This window comes from Haliotis rufescens, unplaced genomic scaffold (assembly GCF_023055435.1).
Source record: "Haliotis rufescens isolate VD_foot unplaced genomic scaffold, xgHalRufe1.0.p SCAF_6, whole genome shotgun sequence".
Lineage (NCBI taxonomy): Eukaryota > Metazoa > Mollusca > Gastropoda > Lepetellida > Haliotidae > Haliotis > Haliotis rufescens.
The window spans coordinates 8,072,373-8,093,302 of record NW_025964334.1 but is presented as its reverse complement, the minus strand read 5'-3'; the positions used below and the strand labels follow the sequence as shown (position 1 = coordinate 8,093,302).

The 20,930-nt window shown below is 39.1% G+C and overlaps 1 protein-coding gene across 7 annotated transcripts in view; it reads left to right on the top strand.

The window, feature by feature from the left end:
* Positions 1-20,930, top strand: part of LOC124143967 (liprin-beta-1-like) — a 176,472-nt gene that overhangs the window by 25,846 nt on the left and 129,696 nt on the right. The window contains exon 1 of one of the 7 annotated variants that reach the window (XM_048386155.1): positions 10,931-10,948. The exons of the other annotated variants lie outside the window; for them this stretch is intronic. The gene's annotated coding sequence lies outside the window, so the exon portion shown is untranslated. Of the gene's footprint in view, positions 1-10,930; positions 10,949-20,930 lie in introns of those variants that run through there. 7 annotated transcript variants of the gene reach the window in all.

Genomic DNA, 20,930 nt, shown 5'->3' with positions numbered 1-20,930 from the left:
TCACTGAATTGGTAAACGTCTGACACCTGCATCACTTCGGGCTTTCCTCCCACATTAAGCTGACACGCCGCGATATAACTGGAATACTGTTAAAAGTGGCGTTAAACCTAACTCACTCACTCACTGTAAAATATATCGATGTCAATTCTTAATTACACACATGTGTGAGAGAAAGAAGATAAGAAGGATGAGTTGTTTGCAAATGGGTCCAGGGTATTTAGCATGGAGATGTAATTCCCTGGACAATGGAGGATGGCTTTTCTGTTAATGATTGAAAATAACATGTTTATGTAAAGGGGGCATGTTAATAATTGTCATGATATGAAAATGTAGTGTGAACTCCTGGTTCCTGACTTTCTCTTTCATATTTCTTCCTTAATTATTAGTTTTATTAATTAACTCCCAAGTTTGCTAAACGTTTCAGTTGAGTCTCTGTTCTCTGGTATAAATTTCAATGGGACAAATGTTGAGTTTTCCAAATCATGTATTGTATCGTGAGCTACATGTAGTATGGCTACTACATGTGCTGTTCTGACGTAGTTTCTGTGAAAACAAGTGAAATTACTGATATTTTTATTATGCAAGCCTTACGCCAACAGAATTAAAGAATATTACACACACATACACACATGTATGTCCACAATAGGACTTTTGACAGATCATATTTTGTTGTGTTAGGGCCACACCTGTAATGCTTGTGTTTATGTAGCAGGGGTACGATGTTATCATTAAAAACAAATTTGCAGATTTTCTTTACCTTCGGGAAGAAGTGAACAATGTAAGACTATATAATCATGTGATAGTTTTTTTAATACAAAACTTTTCCTTGTCCCACGTAACAAGGGTAAATATATAAGATGTCATTGAGGAGGAATGAGCCTCATGTATCTTGTGGCATAGGTTACACACTCATCTGAGGTGCCGCAATTTGATGTGCAGAGTTGTGTCCCTTGTGTGTGCCAGGAGCCTATTGTTAAAGGTTAGAATCCCAAATTCATCGTGATTATGTTTCTAGGTTTGTCAGCACCTCACTCACTAACTCCTTCACTCACTCACTCACTCACTCACTCACTCACTCACTCACTCACACTGCTTGTGAAAGTCTTTGTGCTACATGTAAACATTTATATTAACACTGTATAGGTTGACACTGACACCATTTTGTTTGGTACACATCTGAAGAGATGATAGTATTGGGGAGACTGGCAGCAAGTCTATGACAATTTGATCTGATTTTGGAGTGTGCCTATGATAAGTTTAGTTCTAATGAGGAAGGCCTTGGCAAACCTCCGACTGCTATGAATTTGTGGGGATGTTTACAGTGCTGCATAACATGTCATCTCTGTCTGGGCCAGCTGACTCGGATTCAACACCAGGTCTCCCATCTTATCACCTAATTGGAGAACTGCTATCACGAGTCTGTCTGGCTCCCTATTAATTTGGTTTTAACTGAGCTGGGTTCAAGAGTAATGGCTGTGATACATGTCTGATAATGTCAAATAGTGTCACAATGTTTATCTGTGATGGGACTTTTGTTAATTGTTTGTCAAAATGTTAGCTTTTTTTAAAAATGGATACATCATGGTGTATTCAGTGCATGTGTACTTTTGGCATTGTGATTTTTTTTTATTTTGAAAACTTTTTGGTATTGTTAAAGGTTTTCTGTGAATGATTGAGTAATATTAATTACATGGTGACTATGGTACTTGTTGTTACCCTGGTGTTCGGCATTAAGGGGTTAAAAGCAAGGACTGGTCAGCTCGGAGTCAGTATACTGTGTCTGAGTGGGGTATTTATGTTAAACTGCGGCATGGTATCTCATTGGGCTAGCACTATAAATGGGCATCAGTCCGGTCTAGTAGAAGCACACACACACACACACACACACACACACACACACACACACACACACACACACACACACACACACACACACACACACACACACACACACACACACACACACACATGCATGTCGCTATATAAGTGCAATAATCTTGGACGCGACGTTAAACCCCATTTCACCTCACCTCACATGGATGTTATTGTTATCCGTCTTTTGTGAGATAGAGATATCCCTGCATAATTTGATCCCACTAAGTCAGTGCTTGTTGACATCAAGTGTTTCTGGTGGAAAAGTGAAGGTGACCTGAGTGGTGGTTAAACTCCATTGTTGTAAAACCCAGATGTTCGAAATTATCAACCACCAGTTTAAAAGCCCCTTTCAGAACCAAGATTGACCGTAATTAGAATAGAACATATTGTTCATGCTGTAAGTACTGAAACTCCGGTCAGTCTTGGCTGAGGAATATATTAAGAGCAACACATCTTTATAAGATAGAGGACTGCCTCTATGGTCTCACGGAGTGGAGAGCGGAATGTCTGTGGTTCAATCCCTGGCCGTATTTTTCCTAAGGACGCTCAAGATGATTTTGTTTCCCTGCGGGGCGTTCGGCATCGAGGTGATAAAACTCGGTGTCCAACTAATACAAACAGACACACACACATACATGTAGACTTGCACAAGTCTCTAAGGCAAAAATTATTAGTTTTAATCATAATTTCTTGATTATTTTGTAAAATCAAGTAAGATAAGAACAAGTTGTCACTATAAGAGACTGCCACACTGACTTGCCTATTAAGGATAGAATTACTACACACCCAGGGACTAATAATTCAGTACAGCCTTGGAGCAAGGCTAACATACATGCTAATCCTCATTCCACCTTACTCCACCTTATATCGAGGGAGTTTTGTATGTGAAGCTCCTGTAAAATCCATGAATCACAAACCTGAATGTGATAGTAGGTAGATTTGTAGATACGATCAGTGTTATTTTTGTCAGTTTGAGATGGGTGTTTACAAGAGCTGAGTATTGCCATATGATTTGTATCACGATACAGACTATCGTCTATACTACTATCATGGTATCATGCAGACTTTACTACTGTATCACGATACACCACATCAAATAGGAAGAAATGATGAAATCACAGAAATACAGCTCTAAAACCTCTTTCTTCATACATTTATTTATTGTTATCTCAAAAACTTTTACAAACAAAACCACAAGAACAAAACAGTTTTGATAAAGGGATGCTTATTGAAAGTAAAAGTTAGTTGGCGTGTCCTCAGCTACCTCGTCCTTGTGTTCTGCCATGCTTACAGGTGGCGCTGTGCCACTTCTGCCATTAAGGGAGGTAACACAATTAATCCCTGTTCTATTTATAGCGTATTGCGATCTCACAAACTGACGATTCAAGTATTGTGGGTACCTAAGTATCGAGGATATCGTAGGTATTGGTGAATCGTTACAGCCATGGTGTTAACAATGGATATGCAATAGAAATATTTTTTCACATGTGCCACAGAGCAATAAGATGTTCGGATTTCCCTTTGGAAGTTAGGTAGGACAACAAAGAGAATGTTTTCCATCTTAATTTCTGTGAATGTCATCCATCTTGATCTAGCAGTTTAATTAGCAGGTGTAATTTAGACAGTTACTTCCTTCCTCTTCATTGAGTTTGGTAATACCCTATTCAATTTCTGACTCCAGGATTTTTTTTGTGCGTACATGTGTTTGTTTTCCATGTGGTCATCCAGTTCACTTGTTTGTTTGTTTGTTTGTTTAACGCTATATATATTCCAGCTATATGATGGCGGTCTGTAAATAATCAAGTCTGGACCAGACATTTCAGTGATTGATATCATGAGCATCGATCCGCACAATTGGGATACAATGAAATGCATCAAGCGAGTCAGCGAGCCTGACCACTGGATCCTGTTAGTCGTCTCTTACGACAAGCATAGTCGCCTTTTACAAAAAGACGACTAATGGGATCAAGTGAAGATAAGAAGATAATTTGCAAAACACTGACTTCATGCAATAAACAAAATCTGTTTTCTAAGTTTCCCTGAAGACATCAGAGCTTCATTAAGCTGAGCCATTATGAGGAATATTGAACCCAGGTAGGTAATATGAACAATATTTCCATATTCCTATTATAAAGTCCTGTTAATCCTGATGGATGATGGGATATGTACTACTGTCCCTGTGATTATATATGACCTCGGGACTGACTCCGTGGTGTAGTGGATAGAGTGTCTGTCTGTGGTTCAATTCCTGGCCTCATCATACCAAACGACGTTACTTGTTGTTACCCTGCCTGGCGCTCGGGATTAAGGGTCTAAAACAAGGACTGGTCGGCTCGGAGTCAGTATACTGTGTCTGTGTGGGGTATCCATGTTAAATTTGTTGCATGATGTCTCAGAGGTCACTATAAATTCAGTGTTAGTCCGGACTACCAGCAGTAGAGGAAGCCACACGCATACACTTGCATAAACTCGCTCCGCCTGTCAACCGTCCCGCATTTTCAGGAGACTCCTGCAATTTGATGAAATCTCCTAGTCTCCCATATGACAAAACAGCATTTTACCTTAATTTTAAAAAATTGCCTCCATTGTCCCATGAGTAAACCAAAGTTCTTACGGAAATCTATGAGTAAGTTTTCAGATTAGACCAATGAGATTAATACACGTCAAGGTCAGAAAGCTCGACAAGGCACGTTTCATTCATAAATTGTTGTAAAACGTAATAGCACTCCCAAATATGGCATACATTTTTAAGAAGTTGAATAATGTGAACATTTTAGAAACTTACAAAGCAAAGTAGTCAGACTATCAACAGACTACCAGAGACAGAAAAACGTAATATATGTAAATGAAATAAGTGATGATCATGCTGCGTCAGGATAAATACTCTTCATGTTTCTCTGGCATATTTTGTAACCAAAATCATCCAAAATACTCAGAAAACCTGGGTCATGAGGAACCCTGACCATTGGTCAGATTGAACACGTCATCAACTGGTCAAGCTACCCATCGGTTGTTTTCAATATCTGTTTGCTTTCCTCAGAGATGACCTTTGAACAAAGTGATATGGGTTGATTGTACCTGGTTTGTACTTGGTGGAGGAAGACTGCCTCTGTGGTCTAATGGTAGAGCGTCCGCCCGGAGAGCGGAAGGCCCGGGGTTCGATCCCCAGCCGCGTCATACCAAAAGACGTTAAAAGATGGTACTTGTTGTTACCCTGTCTGGCGCTCGGCATTAAGGGGCTAAAACAAGGACTGGTTGGCTCGGAGTCAGTATACTGTGTCTGAGTGGGGTATTCATGTCAAACTGCGGCATGGTATCTCAGTGTGCTAGCACTATAAATCGGCATCAGTCCGGACTAGTACAAACAGCCACACACATACACGTGCATGCACGTCACTATATAAGTGCAATAATCTTGGACGCGACGTTAAACCCCATTTCACCTCACCTCAACTTGGTGGAGGAAAACTCAAACGCAAATTACGCTAGCTACATGCACTAAAACATGATTATTTATTGTTTTGAGATATTTTCTTTTCTAATAAAATAATTAAAAATAAAAGTAAATTATCTTCACTTTTAAAAATCTCCCCTTTTGGAGGCAAATCTTTCATGCACAGCTCATCCCCATTTCTCAGTACCATCCCATATACAAGATACACACAGTCTGGAGTTTCTGGAACAAGAGTCCAGTGACAGTGGATGCAGCATTATATACTACTCAAAAGAAGTTAAGGATCACCTGATTCTTTCATATTACAATAGTTAATCTCTCGTGCCATGACAGATTAACATTACCAATATGAGAGAATCGGGTGATCCTTAACTTCTTTTGAGTAGTATATGAGTATTGACCAACATGTGTGGATGGACATGGACTCTTCCTTCACTGAAATGTTCGCCAAGTTTCGGGGTGAGTAAAATGCCAAGGAACTGTGATCCCCAATATAACTTTTGCTACATTTGACCACTTTCTAAATGGTATTGTGTGTTTATATTTACTATATGTACTACAGAAGATATTTATTTAGTTATCAAATAATAATATGCCTCAGCTTATCTTGTATTCAAGCAGCATGATGGCAGCCTGTAAATAATTATTAGATCTGGACCAGAAAATTCAGTGATTGATATTATGAACAACAATCCATAACATTAGTTACGATGACATGACATACCTTCGAGTCTGAGCACCCAATTCAGTAAATTGCTTGTTTATGAAGCACTGTAACCTTTTCTAGCCTGGAATCCACACAATGATTGGGCAAGAAGTGTCTTTCTAAAGGTATTAGATTCTGCAGTGATTCTGCTGTCAAATCAGAGTTGGTTTCTGTGATTTGAAACCTTTGATTGACCAATCAGAATGAGTGATAATACTGATTAATAGGAGAATTGGTATTCCATTGGTTAGAGTAATATATGAGTAATGAATCGGCGAACCAGTAAATTATGTGTTTGCTTAAACATGTTGGTTCAGGTCATGCAGTATTTCTGGTCATTGTTGATCTTTCAAATGACATTTTTCGTAGGTAAACATACAATTGACGTGTTCGACATTCAAGAATCATCATGTCAGATTTGTTGGGTGTAGATTTGGCTCCTGGTGGATAGGATTGCCACTGCGGTGGCGGTGTATGAGGTGACGACATGGTGTGAAAGTTGACACCAACGTTTCACGAGTCCTGAGCCAACTGGTACATCAGGTCTGGCGAGAGAGGAACGTGCAAGGTGCGGCCCTGGCTCAACTTCACATGAAAACCTGTGTTTAATTTATTCATATGACTCAATTGAGTGAACAAATATTTTTTACCCATTTCTTTTTTTCATGACATTCAGTCAATTTTAATTTTATTTTATTTTAAAAGCAGACAGGAATAAGTGACCATTTTCCATCTTTACATAGAGATTTGGGCAGGTGGTTAATGTGTTAGCTCATCACGCCTGGGTTTGATTCCCCACATGGATACTCTGTGAAGCCCATTTCTGTAGTCTGGTGTCCCCTGCCATGATATTGCTGAAATTTGCTTAAGACAATGTAAAACCATACTTACGTCTTTTGACCTGTAAACAACCGGGGTAGAATAGGTCTTCAGCAACCCATGCTTGTCATAAAAAGCGACTATGCTTGTCGTAAGAGGCGACTTATGGGATCGGGTGGTCAGACTCACTGACTTGATTGATGCATGTCATCAATCCCAATTACGTGTATTGATGTTCATGATGTCAATCACTGGATTGTTTGGTCCAGTCTCGATTATTTACAGACTGCCGTCATATAGCTGGAATATTGCTGAGTGTGGCTTTAAACAACAAACGAACAAACGCTTATATCTATTGCTCAAGGTTTGAAAAGACTTAGTTTTAAACTATTGCATTGAACAAGATCAGTGAAACAAAAGTCCCAATTTGCCTTCCAAGGACACCTTGTTCGGAATCCAAGAAAAATTCCTGGGTTATGTTATGCTGGTTATGTTATGTACAACTTGTATAAATTTAATCCAGTTAAGGATGAAGAAGGTGGAATTTTTCAGGTGGAAACAAAAGTATATATGAATAAATGTTCGTTATTAAACCAGTGAAACATTTTTTTCATCATTACTTTTTTTTATTGTCTCTTAAACCACAGTGTACACTTTGTTATACTGAAGATTGTGGAGTTTTTCTCTTCAGAAGCTTTCAAAAGGACCAGCTCATCTACCTGTTTGTTTTTTTCTCAGTGAACAGAAAACAAAATTAAACTCGGCAACTATGGTAACATTGGTTTGGTTAGGAGAGACAACTCTGTGCTTATAATCTGGACATTCTTGAAATTAACTTATGTTAAAACAAATTATTTTACTACAAAGTGAAATTGTTTTACTTTAAAACGAAACTGTTTTATTGTAAACCAAAATTGTATTTCTATGAAACAAACTTATTTTACTATAAAACAAGATTGTTTCATAAAACAAGACCCATACTTATTGATTGTTTTGACTGTTTATAAGAACGACACGATGATGATAAGCTATTGTTAAAGCTCTCATTTCATGTCCCGTGTTCCATCTGTCTAAGGCTGAATGTGTGTGCTCGTGTCAGCACAGCTATTGTATATAGTTGTACCTTGCCAGCTGACTCTTGTTTAAATTTACATTTCTGACAGTTATATATACGGCCTGTCTGAAATGTGGGTATACTTCACCATCACAGCAATATCACCTTTGACCTTCCTCAGTACATGAGGGCCACTTCACATACTGAGAAAGCGGCTCATTAACCGTGGCAGTCATCAACACTGGAGCCTTGAGGACATAGATTTGAGTCTTTCAAACAATTAGTAGCTGATATATCAATAGAAGTGGTACATTTTCCTGATAATTGTTTACATGAAAACACTCGACTTTCCTTCTAATTATATTCTTAATAATCCCTCTATTTGTTCGTACCGTGGAGATCTGGCGTAGAATAGGTCTTTAGCAACCCATGCTTGCCGTAAAAGGCGACTATGCTTGTCGTAAAAGACGACGAATGGGATCGAGTGGTCTGCAGACCCAAGGAAGAAAATATACTGCTGCCAAAAGAAACGCGAACCATAGTAACATGTGGAGAAGTATGTACATTAAGAAGGTGTTTCCAATGTGTAACAATTGATGACAAAACTAACAGTCAGTCAAGTGTTACCACAGTGTCTTTATTCTTATCACGATATGCTGAACGTGATTTCCAAACTTCACACCCTGATCCTGCACGAGACAAATGGTGCATCTCCAGTCATGTGATGCGGTCATGAGCCTCGGTTCCAGTATGTTCGTATCTCTTGAATATGAGTAATTCTTCATATATTAACCAACATGTATGGTATTTGCGTTTCTTTTGGCAGTGAGTATATATTGAATACCCATGATAACATATGAGTAAATACTCATTGACTTGATAACTTATCTCGCCCCCTGCTACCTGCTAAGATAACTTACGGCAAGTGTGCCTAGCTGTCAATATTTGCTTTTCCTGATTCTGTTCTTTTGAAGCACCTGTGGGGATTCTGGGTTAGAATTGGTCCCCAACCTGGGCTGGTCATAAGAGGCGTGTTAATAGATGGGGTGGTAAGAGTTCGGGTTGTAAGAGTTGGGGACCTGTGAAGATCCCGGGTAGAATAGGTCTTCAGCAACCCATGCGTGCCGTAAAAGGCGATTATGCTTGTTGTAAGAGGCGACTAATGGGATCGGGTTGTCAGGTTCGCTGACTTGGTTGATGCATGTCATCAATCCCAATTGCGTGGATCGATGCTCATATCGATCACTGGATTGTCAGGTCCAGACTTGATTATTTACAGACCGCCATCATATAGCTGGAATATTGCTGAGTGCTGCGTTAAACAACAAACAATGGTAAGAGTTGGCTGATAACATGTCGTCATACCCCGACAGCATGGATGGTTGCTCATAATATCAACCACTGGATTGTCTGGTCCAGACTCGATAATTTACAGACCGCCGTCATAGTGCTGGAATGCAGCATTAAAAAATATAAAAATTTGTTTAATTCCTGGAACACCCTACTTTGGCTACTGAACATGTGTGTCACCATGTCTTGACAAGCACAGCTGGAATATTGCCGAGTGTGCACAACAGTGTAGACAACAGACAAACAAACAAACAAAATATTTTGTTTGGTGTGCGTATATTTTTAGCATGTGTACTTTGGCTGGTGGCAGATACCCATCAACTGAAATATGTACCGACCTGATGATGGACATATAGGCTTGTGGGGACTAGGTTTGTTGTATAGTTGTGAACAGTAGGATTTTGACAAGAGTTGTGGAAATATAAACAGTTGCTATTTGTTGACTTACATTAAAACAATGTCAACATAATATTTGGTGGCTACAAAGAAATTATACCAAAAGTGTCAAATTGACCGTTTTGATCTAATAAGTTTAAATGAGGCCACATCCAAAATCTTGGAGCGTGTCTCTCTATGCCCCTCTGAATCTCTTTTTTCCATCTTAAGGTAGCCAAGTGGTTAATGTGTTAGCTCATCGCACTGGAGGTCCAGGTTTGATTCCTCACATGGTTCAATAAGTGAAGTCCATTCTTTGTGTCCCGTTTGGATATACATAGCTTTAATATTGCCCAAAGTGGTATAAAGACGATACCAACTCACTTTAAACAATTTTAATATTCATTAATGTAGAGATTAGTCTTCTGTATCTCCCTCAAAAGGAAATAAATTTAAATATGTTTATCCTCAATATCTCTTCCTACCTTCCTAACGACCTCTGTGGTCTTGTGGTAGAGCGTCCGCGGCAGCTTCATATACCAAAAGATGGTACTTGTTGTTGCCCTGTCTGGCGCTCGGCATTAAGGGGCTAAAACAAGGACCGGTCAGCTCTGAGTCAGTATACTGTGTCTGAGTGGGTTATTCATGTTAAACTTTGGAATGGTATCTCAGCACTATAAAATTGGTACAAGGAGCCACACACGCACACACGCATGCACGTCGTTAAAAAGTTTAATAATCTTGGACGCGAACCCCATTTCACCTCCTCCCTTCCCCCAACCACTTCAATATTTATAGTTTATTTAATAAGACAATTTATATTTATTGCGAATGTTATTAATTTGTCAGACCAGTCCTTCAAATGTCTTTTCCAAATAATTTAATTTCAATCTCAATGTAAAGTTACTCTCAGCTGACTCAGTAAAAGCAAGCAAGAAAAGTGTTCTGAATGTTTAAGTCCAACGGAAACCTTACCACGTACTCAGCTACGACAAGTGGGTGTGCGTTGTAAACCCTGCTTCCACATTGCGCTACATGCATAAGTGTAATTACCTAATTTGAAATACCTGTCCCAACGTCACCTGAGACAGGTGAAATCTACCTGTCCTTAACGAGATCACCTTCTCCAAACATGACAAATACCTGCGCAGAGCGTACAGGTCACACCTTGACTGATGCTGAGAGAGGAGGCAATTAGTGAGTCGTTGACCAGATTTCTGCAAAGACCAAGAAAACAAACAAGTTTCAGACAGACAGGATTATTTGAAATGATGTGCATGTTTGTGGGAAATGGAGAATCTTCATTTGTTGTCAGGTAGGTTGTTTCTGTGCTTCTTGTCTTGTTTGTATTGTTCTCAGGTGAATGGTTATTCTACTTTTCAACAAACAATCATAGCCAAACAATTATTGTGTTCTCTTATGGATAATGTACACTTTCCTCATTGTCAGGTAAAAGTTTCCGATAAAATTGCTATCTTGTCTACAATTCATCATTTCCGTTGCACAAACAAGATAACAAACCTGGTCGATGTGAATGTAAATTATGTGATAAACAATACGAGAAATGGTGATTGTCTGTTACACAAGGCATTTATTTCATGGAGTTTAATATTATCGTGTGTTATTGTCTTGTAAAACAAGCTGGAAATAGCAATGAGCTGTGCCCACATTTTCCCCGTGATCTGTCAGTGATTCAGTTAAACAATGCCCAACATGATCTTGTAAAGGATTTAAATGCAGGAAAGAAGATATTATTTCTGCAACTTTTTGGAATGGACGATTTGAATTTCTTGGTGGGGCCTTAAAATATTTTTAACATGTTGGAAGAAATATTTTTCTGGAGGTTTACACAAAATAATAACTGACCAGACATGCTGGATATAGTTTGTCTCATCCCATGAAAACTGTTTAACTCGTATCAGATTTTTTTTAAAAATATATTAAATTGTTGGCCATTTCTTTTAGGGGCATAAAATATTCTGACATATGAAGCATTTGCAGACCAAAGTTATGTCATCGGTTACCATGACATCACAATCAGATGACATCACTGGTTAGCTGTACTTTTTACACCAAGATTCTGCTTATAACTGTTCACAGACTGAAACTGCTGAGAAAATCAATCGATCATGATGTTGGATGATAAATAGAATCTCACCCTCACATATTTTGATGTCAAATTTATCAACACTTGTCAATAAAAGCGTAAAACTCATCAGCAGGCCTTGGAGTCTTAAACGTTAATTCACTCATGTAGATATATTTAATATGAAAAGAAACCTGAGTGAGATTCTTAATGTCATTGTATTTGAGCATATACACTTGACATTTGAGAATCATTTTTGTGTATCAAAGAAATATATTTATTTCCTTATCAAAAGTGGAATAGAATATTAATTGAAGGTTGTTAGGATAAATGTGTCAGATAACATGTTTATCTGATCGAGTGATCAGGTGAATATGTTATTTGATGTAAAAAAAATTATATTTATCACTTTTTCTGACAGATCATAGGCTGAAAACCACTGTGCCATTGAGGCAGATTGAAAGTGGTACTCCTTTGAAGTATCAATTTGATATTTTCAGATAAACATAGTATTTCGTTACTTTAGACATAATAAACATAATCATTTTGATATTTTGATATTTTGCTGATGATGAGATGAGTGGCAAAAGAACATTTTGCTTGTGTAAGGGAACTTGGACACAAACATTAGTTTGCTCTGCTTCTCGTTATGACATAAATGAAATATTGGGATGCGATGACATGCATCAACCAAGTCAGTGAGCCTGCCCACCAGATCCGGTTAGTCGCCTCTTACGACAAACATAGTCGCCTTTTGAATATCTTGAATCAGTTAATGGAAGTCTGGTTTTGAAAGGCCTTCATTATGACAGTCTGGTCGTGAAAAAAGCTTTAATGTAGCTCAGTACTCTCCGTGAAAATGGCTAAGATTTGAATCTGCCTTAAAACTAATAAAAGAATATAAACCCATCTCACTGTCTCGCACTGATTATTGACAACAATGTTGTTACTTTTGCAAAGTTAAGAGCCATTACACATTATATATTGCCTGAAACTTTTCAAAGCATCTGACATATCACGATTTGTTTGAAAGAATTAAAAAGTGACTAATTCATGAAGACGCATTTCAAATTCTTTTAACGTCATTGTGTTTCGTATTCCTCACGCAAACTGTGACCTAAAATAATTGATCTTTCACGATATCCATAATGGTTGCGTAAATGATTCTATTTTTGCTCACCTGAAATTGTGAATCACAGTGTTATTTGAAGCAATTTTTCTGAATATTTTGTGAAATACAAGGTTACAATGAAGTTATTATCTAGGCACTGACTGTCTCTGTTTCGTAACAAAACCATTCATTCTGTGTTAAAACACATAATAAGTTAATAGCAATGTATGTATATTTCTCTATACCCTTGGCCATTTAGGAGATAAACCTACTGTGTTTTGAAATTTAATGTGGTCTCACTGTTGAGTAGATACCTCGTGTTTTAATTTGGAACCGAGCGCTTTAATGCGAGGTTTCAAATGTATAAATAAGAGGTATCTACTTAAAAAAACTTAGTCCAGAGTGAGTGAGTGAGTGACTATGGTTTTACGCCGCTTTTAGCAATTTTCCAGCAATATCACAGCGGGGGACACCGGAAATGGGCTTCACACATTGTACCCATGTCGGGAATCGAACCCGGGTCTTCGGTGTGACGAGCGAACGCTTTAACCACTAGGCTACCCGACCGCCCCCTTAGTTCAGAGACAGATGTTTGTATTTTGTACCAACCTGCTGTGTACTGTTAGGACTGACCCCAAGTCAGTTCTTAGAATTCATCGAGAGAGGTCATTTCTTGGAAATTGATCATGCCATTTCCATTGTAGGGGTGACAGGTTGTAGAAATAGATTTTAAAATGCTAAGCGAAAAAACATCTACAACAAACTTTGTGAATCAACATTCTACTATTTATTTTGCATGTGTAATTCTTATTAGTTAGTCAGCAATTACCCCAGTAAATAATTAAAAAAATCAAAATAAACACCTCTCCACCCCGATCTTGGATGTAGCGGAACTTGACCTACATCACAGTTACTCACACTTCAAAACTGTTAATGTGGCTGCCAATGTTGACATTTTCCGCGCCTCAGCAGACAGGTTACGAAGCAAGGTGACAACCCCGATCTATGATGTGGTTCAACATTAACCTGTAGATTCACTGGGAATGAGCCTGCTGGTACAATGTGATTACCAATGGAAGTGGGGTATGACTGAACAGCCGCTTTTACGGCTGCAGACAAGCAGGCTATTTTGACACGAGGAATCTGCATGATTTAAAGTTTTGACGGGTTCAACGCAAATTATTGTGACTATTGTGGCCCAGAAACAGTGGTTTGTGTATTATTATCTTATTGTGTGTGTTCTGAAATGAATCTCCTCAAGTTTGATAAGTTGCTATGATCAAGTGTGACCCGTTAAGATCCGGGGTAGAATACGTCTTCAGCAACCCATGCTTGCCATAAAAGCTGACTATGCTTGTCATAAGAGGCGACTAACGGGATCGGGTGGTCAGGCTCGCTGACTTGGTTGATGCATGTCATTGATCCCAATTGCATAGATCGATGCTCATGATGTCAATCACTGGATTGTCTGGTCCAGACTCAATTATTTACAGACTGCTGTCATATAGCTGGAATATTGCTGAGTGTGGCGTACCGCCTCCGTGGTCTAGTGGTAGAGTGTCCGCCGGGAGAGTGTCAGAGTGGTAGAGTGTCAGAGCAGAAGGTCTGGGGTTCGATCCCTGGCCGCGTCATACCAAAAGACATTAAAAGATGGTACTTGTTGTTGCCGTGTCTGGCCCTCGGCATAAAGGGGCTTAAACAAGGACTGGTCGGCTCGGAGTCAGTATACTGTGTCTGACTGGGTTTTTCATGTTAAACTGCGGCATGGTAATACTCAGTGAGCTAGCACTATAAATCGGCATTAGTCCGACTAGTACAAGCAGCCACACACACACACACACACACACACACATACATGCACGTCGCTATATAAGTGCAATAGTCTTTGACGCGACGTTAAACCCCATTTCACCACACCTCACCTGAGTATGGCGTGAAACAACAAACAAACTAAATTAATCAATCCTAATCATTTATGCCTCTTGTGAGTCACATCCATCAACAGTTATTGGACACAGATGCCTCCAACCTCATATTTTGAAAATATACGGTTAAATTCTAATAATGACTTTATTGTTGCTTGCTGCAACTAAGGTTTCAAAGTATGAAACTTAAACTCCGCCAAAGAACAGATTTCCTTGTTGTTTTTGTAAGCTCAGTTAGAAATGTTCCAGCTGTATAATCGAGTCTGCGATGAACCAGTGGTCGATATTATGATCTGCATTCCAAGATAACAAAATTGACTGAGCCTCGCAACTCGGTCCACTTCAGCTGTTTCTCTGATGATGACCAGCAGTAGAAATGATGCGGGATTGTCAAGCTCAGAACCCCATTTCTATTAAAACTCAATGTAAGATAAAATGTTAACTATTTTATTATTTCAGTAAGTACCAGTATGTTTCGGGCGGTCGGGTAGCCTAGTGGTTAAAGCGTTTGCTCGTCACGCCGAAGACCCGGGTTCGATTCCCGACATGGGTACAATGTGTAAAGCCCATTTCTGGTGTCCCCCGCTGTGATATTGCTGGAATATTGCTAAAAACGCCTTTAAACCATACTCACTCACACTAGTATGTTTCAATGAATTCTGAAACTTGTAATTTCCAGTATTTAGGTATTAAGGCAAGTTCAACTCCAAAATTCTACCTGTAAAGCATCAATAAATTATATAAGTCAATTTGATTATTTTTTATTTCAGTATTTTGTTTTTCATAGATCCCTTGATTTCCTGTAAACAGATAGAAGCCCATTGCCCCTGTATGTAAAGCATCAGTATATTATATGAATAGTCAATTTAATTATTTTTTATTTCAATATTTCTTTTTTCATAAATCCCCTGATTTCCTGTTAACAGATAGAACCAGTTGCCCCTGCATGTAAAGCATTAATATATTATATGAAAAGTCAATTTAATTCTTTTTTATTTTAATATATTTATTTTTTCATAAACTGTAAACAGATAGAACCAGTTGCCCCTGCGTGTAAAGCATCAATATATTATATGAAAAGTCAATTTAATTATTTTTTATTTCAATATTACTTTTTCATAAATCCCCTGATTTCCTGTAAACAGATGGAACCAGTTGCCCCTGTATGTAAAGCACAGTGTATTACATGAAAAGTCAATTTAACTTTTTATTTCAATATTATATTTTTCATAAATCCCCTGATTTCCTGTAAACAGATAGAACCAGTTGCCCCTGCATGTAAAGCACAGTGTATTACATGAAAAGTCAATTTAACTTTTTATTTCAATATTATATTTTTCATAAATCCCCTGATTTCCTGTAAACAGATAGAACCAGTTGCCCCTGCATGTAAAGCATCAATTTTCACCACCTGTATCAGGTGGGGAGCCTCCTAAGTAATTACCTGTTGAAACGTTTCTCAGACGGAACCGATCCTCCAGGAACTATGGCAGGAAGGCAGCAGGAATTGTGTGGCCTCTGATCTGGGACTGTGAGATGAAATCCCTTGACTGGAGTTATGGCGAGAATGAGAGGGGAGGGTGGGTTGTTTACTCCGAGTGGCTGTACTGATGCTAAAAAACCCAGGTGCTAAGCACTCATTGAAGAGGGTAAACCCCCTGAAGAAGATGGTTGTGTGAGCTCTGTGGAATATATTCTTGAGACTTTTTACTGATACTGACTGGTGATGGAACTATCCCAGGTCATATCAGTTCAAATATTTCTGAAAAAAAAATATGAAGATAGGAGGGGAGATAATGTAGAGAAATGTATTACTGCTATATGTCAATGACCTTATTTTTTCTTTGTATTATATATATATACTCCTATTTAGGCTTAAAAAAAATAAAAATTGGACCTGTGAAGATTCCGGGGTAGAATAGGTCCTCAGCAACCCATGCTTGCCGTAAATGGTGACTATGCTTGTCGTAAAAGGCGACTAACGGGATCGGGTGGTCAGGCTCGCTGACTTGGTTGATGCATGTCATCGATACCAATTGCGCGGATCGATGTTCATGATGTCAATCTCTGGATTGTCTGGTCCAGACTCGATTATTTACAGACCGCCATCATATAGCTGGAATATTGCTGAGTGCGGCGTTCAACAACAAACCACCCGACCAACATTAAAAGAAATTGGTTCTCTGAGGCAATAGCTTTTAAAGATATTGTGTGGACGGGTGTCACTTTTTTTGGGTTGGTCAATGTAGTATGTTTGTTTGTTGTTTAATGCCCGATCAGCAATATTCAAGCTATATGACGGCGTTCTGTATATAATCGAGTCTGGTCCAGACAATCCAGTGATTGATATCATGAGCATCGATCTATGGTATTGGGATTCGACGATATGCATCAACCTTGTCAGTGAGCCTGACCACCCGATCCCATGAGTCGCCTTTACAGACAAGAATCTTATGCAAGAATAGGTTTCTGAAGACCTATTCTAACTAGGATCTTCACGGATCTGTCACTGACTGGTGATAGAAATATCCTAGGTCAGATCAGGTCAAACATTTCTAAAAAAAATTAATACATGGAGATGGGGTGTAGATATATAGAGACATGTATTACTGCTATGTGTAAATGACAATACTTTTTACTTATCCTGCATTACTCCTCAATGCATCTACAGCTTACAACAAAGAAAACAGCGCTTAGCGATGGTGCCTGTCCGAGGTGACATCACATCTGATCACATAACCCCTTGTCGCCAAACAGACATATTTTGTCGACAGAATTTGATACAGTTTAAATATATATTGTTAATGTCAAATTTTATCCCGTCACGATATGGCTGAAATATTGCTCATGTAACGTTAAACTTCACTCACTCACTCACTCACTCACTCACTCACTCACTCACTCACTCACTCACTCAAACAGACAGGTTGTACTTTGTTTTGGTTCTTCAAATTTTGGCTTAATTTTGTGGTTAGAATTTTGTTTGTATATAAATGTAAAAATTATTTAGATTTTACTAAATTTTCTTATGTATTACATAAACTATTTAGGCTTACAAAAAAATGGTTCTCAGGCAATGGCTTTTAAAAATAAAGTGCGAATGGGCAGCACTTTTTTTAAGGTTATTCAAATTGGTATGTTACCAAATAAACCCTTGTGTACAATCAACCTGGGAAAGGGCCTCCCTACATAAATGTATTCGTTGATGAGTAAAATACTGGAATACAGTATTTAACTACTGTTGGACTACCAGTGTGTGCATAATACATACATACAATGAGCTGGTTTGATTTCACAACATGAACAGACCGCTTCCGTGGTCTAGTGGTAGAGCGTCCGCCCGGAGAGCGGAAGGTCCGGGGTTCGATCCCCGGCCGCGTCATACCAAAAGATGTTAAAAGATGGTACTTGTTGTTACCCTGTCTGGCTCTCGGCATTAAGGGGCTAAAACAAGGACTGGTCGGCTCGGAATCAGTATACTGTGTCTGAGTGGGGTATTCATGTTAAACTGCGGCATGGTATCTCAGTGAGCTAGCACTTTAAATCGGCATCAGTCCGGACTAGTAGAAGCAGCCACACAAACACACACACGTTCATGCATGTCGCTATATAAGTGCAATAGTCTTGGACGCGACGTTAAACCCAATTTCACCTCACCTCACCTCACCTCACCTCACCTCACCTCACCTCACCTCACCTCACCTCACAACACGAACACGTTATCTTGAGCACACAACGCTGGATGAAGCAAGGCAATAAATACAGATAAATTTGTCTCTTCGTCCGATTTGAATTTGTACGTAAGTTAGTCCTGTTATTACATTATCTGGCTATAAAAGTCTTCATTGTGTATCTGGACTTACGTTTGTAAGCCATTATATTACTTTTATCCGAGAATTCATTCAATTTTGGTTACATTATTTCGGTGAAATCGTGCATGATCTGATCGGCAAATCACATCAACTCAGCATGAACTCGCCTTGAAACGAACATTAGTCGTTAGAAATACAAAGTCTTCGGTCTTCCTATCACTGTATTGAAATTTCTTTTCAGTTGTGATTTTGTCCATGACAATGTGTGAACAGCTGATTGCTATTTCAGGCTTATTTTCCAAGAAAAATACACACGTAATCTTAATCTCTCTGTATGAAACATCGTCTGTCATACAGACCACAGATACCATTGAATTTGTAACTCATCATGTCTTGCAATGTTTTATTGTAAATTTCATGTTTTTATTGACCAAATTTGCAAACAGCAAAACAAGCACACAAACTCCTATTGTCGCCATGACAGTAACACACGAGATGCGCAGTAAAGAAGTGCGCATGTAAAGGGAAGTAACTGCACGCTATATTGGATCGCGTTATTGTTAGTATAGCAGCATTTCACTGCATTTCACTTGCCGTGATAGAACTTAAATACTGTTCATAGCGGTGTGAAACCTGACTCCCTTGCCAACCCAACCACACCCACACCTACACCATTTCACTCACTCACTCTCACTCACTCACTCACTCACTCACTCAGTGCCTGTCCAAGGTGAAATCACGTCTGATCACATTACTCCTTGTTGCCAAACAGACAAATTTTATCGACAGAATTTTATAGTTTAAATATATATTGTTTATGTCAAATTTTGTCTCGTCACGATATGGCTAAAATATTGCTGATGTGACGTTAAACTTCACTCACTCACTCACTCACTCAGTTTACCCTTGGAAATCACAGGTGTCTGTCTAGAAATGTCAGTCTTGATATTTGAGACCTGAAACATGGAGATAGACAGAACATGGAAAGGTCACAGATGGAGAGATTTGAGGAGAGGTCTTGAAATAGGCCAGTTTGGGGGATTAATGTGACAATAAGTATTCCACAAAGGTCAGAGGTGTTGTCAGCCTCATGATGAAGATGTTTATGTCCTGGGAAGATGCTGGTGAATGGCGTGTAGGTGTTAGGAATGTTCATCACACCCAGGTGCTTGCTCTCCTGGGAGGAGAAGTTTGGTTTATTGATTCAATGATGAAAAGCGTAATCAGGGTTCGACATTATTATGGCTCTGTAAAATTTGACAGTCTCCGTGGTCTAGTGGATAGAGCGTCTGCCTGGAGAATAGAAGGTTGGTTGTTTGATCCCCAGCTGCATCAGACCAAAAGAGGTTAAAAGATGGTACTTATTGTTACCCTGCCTGGTTTTTGGCATTAGGGTGTAAAAGCATAACTAGTAGTTAAAGTGTTTGCTCGTTGTGCCAAACACCTCGGTTCGATTCCTCACATTGGTACGTGTGAAGCCCATTTGTGGTGTTCCGCACTGTGATATTGCTGAAATATTGCTAAAAGCGGCAAAAAATCATACTCACTCACTCACTCACTCACTCACTCACTCACTCACTCACTCGCCCCTTGAGGATCCAGGTTGGAATAGGTCTTCAGCAACCCATGACCTTGCCATAAAAAGGCGACTATTCTTGTTGTAAGAGGCGACTAATGGTATCAGGTGGTCCTGGGGTAGAAACTAACATTTTTATTCCACTAGTCCCTATAATGATAACATATAGCAACACCCCTAAAAATGACAAATTTATACTAGTCCTTATGATACCATAACTATTGGCCGGTTTGGCAAGGACTACAGGAAAGTGCCTATTTCTAACGCTGTGGTCAGGCTTGCTGACTTGGTTGATGCATGCCATCGCAACCCAATTGCATGGATTGATGCTCATGATGTCACTCACTGGATTGTCTGGTCTAGACTGGGTTATTTTCAGACCGCCGTCAAGTAGCTAGAACATTGCTGAGTGCAGCTTTATGTCACTCACTCACTCACTCACTCACTCACTCACTCACTCACTCACTCTGCTGGTCGTAAGAAGCAACTCAACAGATCAGGTGGTCAGGCTGGGGTGATTGTATGCCATCGTGGCTCATAATATTAATTACTGCATTGGCGCGTCCTGAGTATTTTCAGACCGCTGTCAAAAAGCTGGAATATTGCTGAATGCGGCTTTTAACATCCAACACACACATCCCAACATCATTGTCACTCCCACAGTTAGCTCAGACGGAGACAATACCAGTGTATACATATGGCCTGGGGCTCAAATACCCACATAAAGTTCATATGAAATGGAAAACGGATACTTAAACTTGCATGCTCTTGGTTGCCCAGCAACTGG